Source organism: Buceros rhinoceros, unplaced genomic scaffold (genome assembly GCF_000710305.1).
Source record: "Buceros rhinoceros silvestris isolate BGI_N320 unplaced genomic scaffold, ASM71030v1 scaffold914, whole genome shotgun sequence".
In the NCBI taxonomy this organism is placed as follows: Eukaryota; Metazoa; Chordata; class Aves; order Bucerotiformes; family Bucerotidae; genus Buceros; species Buceros rhinoceros.
Genome location: NW_010408635.1, coordinates 109,314 through 116,680, shown reverse-complemented (window position 1 = coordinate 116,680; position 7,367 = coordinate 109,314). Strand labels below are relative to the sequence as shown.

The 7,367-nt window shown below is 40.6% G+C and overlaps 1 pseudogene; it reads left to right on the top strand.

Moving 5' to 3' along the window:
• Positions 1–7,200: 7,200 nt before the first annotated feature.
• The window catches only part of LOC104492368, a 3,713-nt pseudogene continuing 3,546 nt past the window's right edge, over positions 7,201–7,367 (top strand).

Below are 7,367 nucleotides of genomic sequence, written 5' to 3'. Positions count from 1 at the left end.
ATGTAACACCAAACAATATGGCTAGTAGTAAGTTGCAACAGAAATAGAATCTGGGTGTGATATTGCAGAAAGATTTGGAAACGCACGTGCTGAGGCATATTTTCAAGGAACAGAGGGGACAACAGACCAGACACGTGTAACCCAGGTTTTGTTTAAGCACTTTTCTGAGAACCTTAGTTGGTTTAAGTAGTGCAGTGACTGTTTGCGTGGGGACAAACTGTCTATGACATAGAAGTGATTGCGATGAAATACTATGTTTTCTTTTTGTTATCAGAAATATGTGATCGAACTTGACAAAGTTAAAAAGGAAAGAAGGATGTTTGAAGGTAAGGATACTTTGGGGCTTTTCAGCATGCCAATAAAACTAGCTTGTGCTTCCCAGAAGGATGAAGGGTTGGCACAAAGTTGTGGCTGAACTGCTGCTATCATGAGAAAAACAGTGAGAGGGATTAAAAAATCAAAGTGCTGTGCTGGGAAGACAGCTGTGGAGAGTCAGTTTGCCATTGCTGTGAGTGACTGATGGTAGGAATCAGTCTTGTACTGACTGCTGCTCCAAAACTACTGTTCCTATATCCTTAAATTTTCCTTCCCATTTCTATATCTTCTTGAAATTGCTGTGTTAGAGAGCATCCTTGGAGACTGTATTTGTGTAGTGCTCATGATATAGTGGCAGTGTTTCAAAAAGAGCTAATGGCAATAAGAATCATTCCTGTGGCAAATGAAAAGATTATGTTGAGTAGCACTGAGAGGAAGGAACCCCGTGTTGTTACCAACAGTGGAGCCTGCTAGACTCTGGAATAGTCTCCTGTGGAATTGCTCTAGTCATTTTGAAGTAGACTGAACACAGCTCTAAAGAATGCACTGTTTTGTACTAGTCTCCAGTGAGATGGGCTAAGTGTAATCTACGGGCCATTTTTATCTCTTCCTTATGAATCTTCAGGAGTTGTAACCACACGTGTCATTACTTCAGTAGCTGAGGTCACAGAGCGCGGTCAGCTATCAGGATTTATTCTGCCAATTTCTGAATTTAAGCACCGTGTTCACCAATATGCTCCCTCCTTTCTGAGGAGGAGAAGTGTGAGAAAGGAGGGCAACAGGGCAGGGAAGCTGCTGAGTTAAGGCTTGTGGTTAGTATGCTGTGCAGACAGGCAAATCAATTGGCCCCTGCCTGGGCATCTTAATAGAAGCGTGTGGTTCACTGCAGTGCTTAAGTGCTAGCTTGCTGGTGATGGCATCTTCAGAGATGCTATTGATTACTTTTCTCTGTCTTCTGAGAAGAGATTCCAACTGTGTAGACAGCATCAAGGAGAGAGCTGGTGAAGTGCCCTCTTACAACTCTACAGGATTAGGATCAACAGTTTAATTTCCCCAAGGGCAGGCAAGCTGTCATTCTAATTCAGCCAGACTAGCATAGGAAAGACGAAGGAGATGACTGTTTGAAACATCCATTGATTATCTGAACAAGCCTGGTGTAAGGCCAGAGATGCTGTACTGCAAGAGCCACAGAAACTGAGGTGAGGGATCATGTGTTTGGGAAATGTCTTTTGAAGGAAATCCACTTTCAGAGTGAAACGGAAGAAAACAGTATGTGGCAGAATGACCTTTTCTTAGGGTGGAAGAGAATCCCAGATCTGGGTGGCATGAGGATGGGGGCGCTCTTATCCTCTGGCAATGCTAAAATACCAGACTGTTAAAAAAAAACCATGAAGGAGTAAGTGAACAAACATGATATTCAGTGTAGGAGTATCTTTTGGAGGCTGTGTGTTTGACTATATGTGCAAGCATCTGCTTATATGCTCTCCATTAGCAGTCTTGTGACTTTTAAAATTCAAGTGTTATAATGAAAAAAATGATGCAACAGAGTCAGAGTATATTTTCAAGAAAGGAAATGCAATTATATGTTTACGAGAAATTCCTTTAGATACAGAGTTGTACTTTAGAACTTTAATTCCTTCCTTCTCCCTAAAAAAAACCCAGCAATACTTGTATAAAAAACACCATGCTGACAAAAAATGAAGGCTATCCGGTTAATGTGTTTAATGTGGACTATCCAATGTGCCTTCCGACATCAGTATCTACACTGCAAATCTTCTGAGAACAGATATATTATGTCTCCTCTGCTGTGGTTCATTGTATAGTGACATCAAGAAGACATCCAGGTCTGAAGTAGCTTTATAGTTTCTTTTTTGAACAGACTGCTCATAAATATACCAATTAGTCACCAGCTCTATGCAGATTTAGACGCAAATTTTTGTTGGCTGTTGTATTGCCACACTGACCTTGTTATAACGTAGAAGTCTCTCCCTTGTTTGTTTAGGTGTGAAATACTTGGTATTTTGAGAGCTACTGAGAGTTAGTAAGACAGCTACATCTTTCCTGGGAATGACAATTTTACCAAAGATAGGTCCTGAAAAATGCAGCTGGTGCTTCTAACCTTGCACCCTCATCCCCCAAAGAAACCAGTATGGAGTGTCACATAACAAAAAAGCAGGAGAGGGTAAGGTTTTAGCTGGAGATTGTATATTGCATGAACGATTACTGGGATGCAAGGGAATCAGGAAGGCTGTCCAGAAAATATTTGAGTAGAATCTCTTCACCAAATAGATTTAGGTCAAGTTTAATACATACGAGGAAGTAAATGTTTACCTAAACCACAGGTAGTTCTACGAAGAACTAAATTATACCCACCTTGATTATAACACTTCCTGAAAGGTACTGCTGATTTGCACTTATGCAAAGAGCAACACTGAGTTAACGGTGGATTTGTCTGTCAGTATGTATGTGTAGGGGGAAGGGAGTGCTATTTTCTTTGCATTCACCACTTTCTTGTGTCTTGTTCCTCCTTTACAACAATAAATCAGCTGCCAAACCTGTTTTTTAATTCTGGGCCCCCATTGCCCTATGTTGACTGACATGCAAGAGATAAATGTCTGTGGGAGCTCATTGCTAGTGCAGTAACAAGGAGTAGGACCAACAGCGCAGCACCGAGGCTTACCTGCCTAATTAACAACCTTTTGGTGAAGCTGTCGCTGTTCTTTATGTGTGTGCAGAGCCCTGGGGAGGCTGAAAGGGATCTCCAGTTTGAGAAGCGATGTTTCTTTGTCTGAATAAACTGAGGTCAGGTGGATGTGGAACCCAAGAGCAACTCTTAGATGATCTTGATAATGTCAGTGACACTGGTAGAACAAAAAGTGGTGGTGGTGGGGAAAAAACCTCTTGTCCCAGCCTGTTTAGCTGAAGCTGCAGTGAATGGTGACAGGTAAGAAATCAGCATTGTTCAGTGGCAATCAAGTGGGGTAAAATATATATTGGTGTAAAGGAGGAACAAGACCCAAGAAGGTGGTGAATGCAAAGAAAATAGCACTCCCTTCCCTCTACAGTGGATTGCAGGCTTTGACAGGGGTTTGTGTTAATGCATCCCATGGCATGGGATTTCACATTTCAGTCGTGAAGTGGAGCGGCTACTTGGTCAGCAGTCAGTCTTAATTACACATACTGATAGAGCGTAAACCACACATCATATCACAAAACTGATTCAGGCAGAGACCACAGAAACTCTGCAGGTAGAGTGATAGGAGGATTGAATAAATTCATTTAAACTTAACCAGGTCAACCTGATAGTTTGTGTTAGATTAACCATTTCAGCATTCAGAGGCTAAAGCAAAAGAAATGTTTATTGAAAGTTGATGCAAGCACAGACTCTAGTGTATTTTAACATACCAGTTCATCTAAAAATTTTAGTTACAGCTGTGGTTGCAGCTAGTGGTCTTGCTGGCAAGGCCTAAGGACTGTATTAGAACTGAAGGGTGGGAGGTTTGGCTCATACACAGCCCTTTTCTGTGCTCTTGCCAACCAGTATGTGTATTCCCTGACTGTCAGTAATTGCAAGGTGGTGGTACTGTCATGCTGCTTTTGAGCTAGATTGGGCTGCTGCGCTCTGAAAAGGTGAAAATACTCCAGGCTCTTGAAAATTAGTCTTAGGAATTTACCTGTTTCTTGAACAGATAGGTAGCTTTTTGGAAAATATATAGAGGTTAAGCACAATCTAATCTTTTATTCAAATGTGTATTCAGGGAGAAAAAATCAGAGGTGTTTGGCTATACAAATGGGTGGATGATGGGGTGACGCCTCTGCCATGGACCTTGTCTAGCATGTTCTGCAAGACAAACTAGAACCCTTGAACCTCAATATTTGCAAAGCTGAGATTGTCTTTGTGCAATGCACTGCAGAAGTAAATCTAGCTATTTTTATCCCATTGTTCTTAACCAGTGGAACTTGGGACAAAGCTATCTACGCCTGTTCTACAACATTCTTTACTCAGTTTTGTCCTTGTTTTGTTTTTTTCTGAACTGCAGGAACTCAATTACACTGCATGATTTGGACCTTATTTGCCTGAAGCTAGCAGAAAAATGAACATTTGATGAAGATTGAATCAGTTTAAATGCATAGTAAAAAATAGATTCTGTCTGCGGACAAGGTGGAAATAAGAGCCAGCCCTGCTGCAGAACATCTTTGTAAGCCGAGGAGTTTGCAGTGTGTTTCAATGTGACCTCCCATTCCCCCTCATTATCTTCCACTTATTAACCCTGATCTAACTGTTATTGATAGCTCCATTATTCTGCTTGGGACAGCAGTGACAGTCTCGCTGACCTTGCCCTGGGTGATCAGAAACTCATTTAATGCTCAGCATACTCTTTGCAGAAGTATACTGAGGGAAAAGTATATTCAGCATGAGAAGCAGGGATGTGTTTTTACAAAGATTTCTTGAGGCACTATTAATTATCTCAAGAGGTCCATTGTGCTCCACTAAATATAGGAATACTTGTCTAAAATCTTCTTCAGTCTTAGAGATAAAGGTTGTATTAAGAACAAGTGAATAAGAATTGCTAATCCTGAGTTAATTGTAGGAAAATGGCCTAGGAAAGCAAGACTAAATGAAAAAATAAGGGTCTGAGATTTTACTTGCTTGCATGATTCTCTCTTTCTAGCCTGTCTACCTTTTGGGCAGTACCAGTAGCTGCTTTTTAAACACTCATTGTCACAGAGAATAAAATTTCACCTTCCACCCTGAAACTTTGTGTAGTCGATTTATTGGCAATGTGACAGCACTTCTGTTCTATGAAGAGTGTATCATCACAAGGATTGCACTCTATCAGGACCAGATCACGAGCACTTCATGTACGTGGAGAATAATTAATGCTCTTAGAAAAAAAAGGAATGAGAATTGTGTCTGTCTGGCTCTTCCATGAAGTCTGGAATTTTAAGGTACTTTGTCTTGTGCCACCGAGGCTTACATTTTGACATGTGAAGCTGAAACACTTAGGCTGTAGGTAATATTTCTGTAAATTTACATTGATTTATTCAAGCTTATATAGATATATTTATTTGTGATAAAGTCATAATGTATCTTTTTATGATGGAAATGAGTTTAAAAGTTCATTTTCTGTAGTAATAGTTTCCTTTTAGATATCTTAGTTTGAGCAGTGGAAATAGTCAGCTCATTGATTAATTACTGCTTTTAATTCCCAGTTTCAGTGCACTTGCATATAGCTCCATTGCTTGCATCACAGATATTATGCAGGAATATTTAATTGCTTTAAAATAAGGTCATTGATGGAACTAAAACAGATGTGCTTTCCATCTGCTCACAAAAACATGCGTATGAGTGTTCTGGTTTTAGAAAAATACTATTTCAAAAATCTAGTTTCACAATCAAACTAGACCTTTTAATCTTAACAGAGATAGTGTTGTTGGCATCCTTGCTAATTGAAGAAGGCTGATGTTTTCTGAAGACACTGGCTAAATTGCATATGGACACATGAAAAACTCAGGACATGTTCGTTATTTCAGTGATACTTCATGTTTTTGCTCCTTATGTTGGCAGGAAATTTATTCAAAATAAGTCATCTGTTGAATAGAGTGCAGGAGGGTGCAAAATGGTATTTGTCTAAAATGACAGGACCTCAGTTTTAAAAAAAAAAAGTTGTCCAAATAGTCTATCTAAAATGCATGTGTGTGTCATAGGGAATATCTCTGATGTTCATTCACCTGGATATATGGATCAGCATTGGAAGCAATACTGTGGCCCCTGTGGAAGTGATCTTTAGTGGATTTCTGATTCCTTGGATTTTGCTTTATTTATACCTTTCAAGCCATTGGCTCGTGATGCACTACTTCTTTCTTTAGTGTGTCCTCAGTAGTATCTAAGTTGTAACAGATTAGCAGCTACTGAATAACCGAAGGTAGAAAAGTCAAACCATATTCTTCTTAGCATTGACATATCTCTTTGATGCCTTTTTTCAGGGATTCCTATTTTAGCAACTGATCTGAGGCAGAAATAGCCAGATGAAACCATGTTTATATGGATAAAGTGTGACAGCGAGGCAGAGGCTCGGTAGGTGTTGTTTATGCTGAGTTGACTTTGTCCTTGAAATTTGACTAAGAAGTCAGTGGGGAAAGGAATGGGAAGGAATGGGGAGGAATAAATTCAGGCATGAATTATGTGTTTGCCCTTTAGAAACATTGAAAAGATCTGAATATGGTTTCCTATGTGTGTTAGCTTGAGCTGTCCAAGCGTTACTGTAGGAGAGTCACAGAATAATTTAGACTGGAAAAAGACCCTTAAGATCATCAAGTCCAATGATAAACTTAACACTACCAAGTCTACCACTAAACCACGCATTATGTTTGCACATCTTTTAAATACCTCCAGGGATGGTAACTCAGCCACTTCCCTGGGCAACCTGTTCCAATGATTAATAACCCTTTTGGTGAAGAAATTTTTCCTAAGATCCAGTTTATCCTCCTCTAGTGCAACTTGATTCTGTTTCATCCTATCACTTTCTGCTTGGGAGAAGAGAATGACCCCCACCTCACTACAATGTCCTTTCAGGTAACTGACCAGCACCCCCACAGAGGGTTGTTGTCACCCGAGCATAGGACCCAGCATTTGACCTTGTTGAACTTCATACCATTGGCCTCAGTCCATCAATCCAGCCTGTGCAGATCCCTCTGCAGAGCCTCCCTACCTTCAAGCAGATAAACACTCCCATCCAGATTGTTGTCTGCGAACTGACTGAAGGTGCAGGCAATCCCCTCATCCAGACCATTGATAAAGATGTTAAAGAGAACCGGCCCCAACACTGAACCCTGCAGACCACTGCTTGTGACTGGCCACAACTTCATTTACCACCTGTCCAGGGCCCGGCCATCCAGCCGGTTTTTTACCCAGCAAAGAATACACCCATCCAAGCTGTCAGCAGCCAGTTCCTCCAGGAGAATGCTGTGGAAAATGTTGTTGAAGACTTTACTGAAGTCCAGGTAAACAACATCCACAGCCCTTCCCTCATCCACTAAGCGGATTGCCT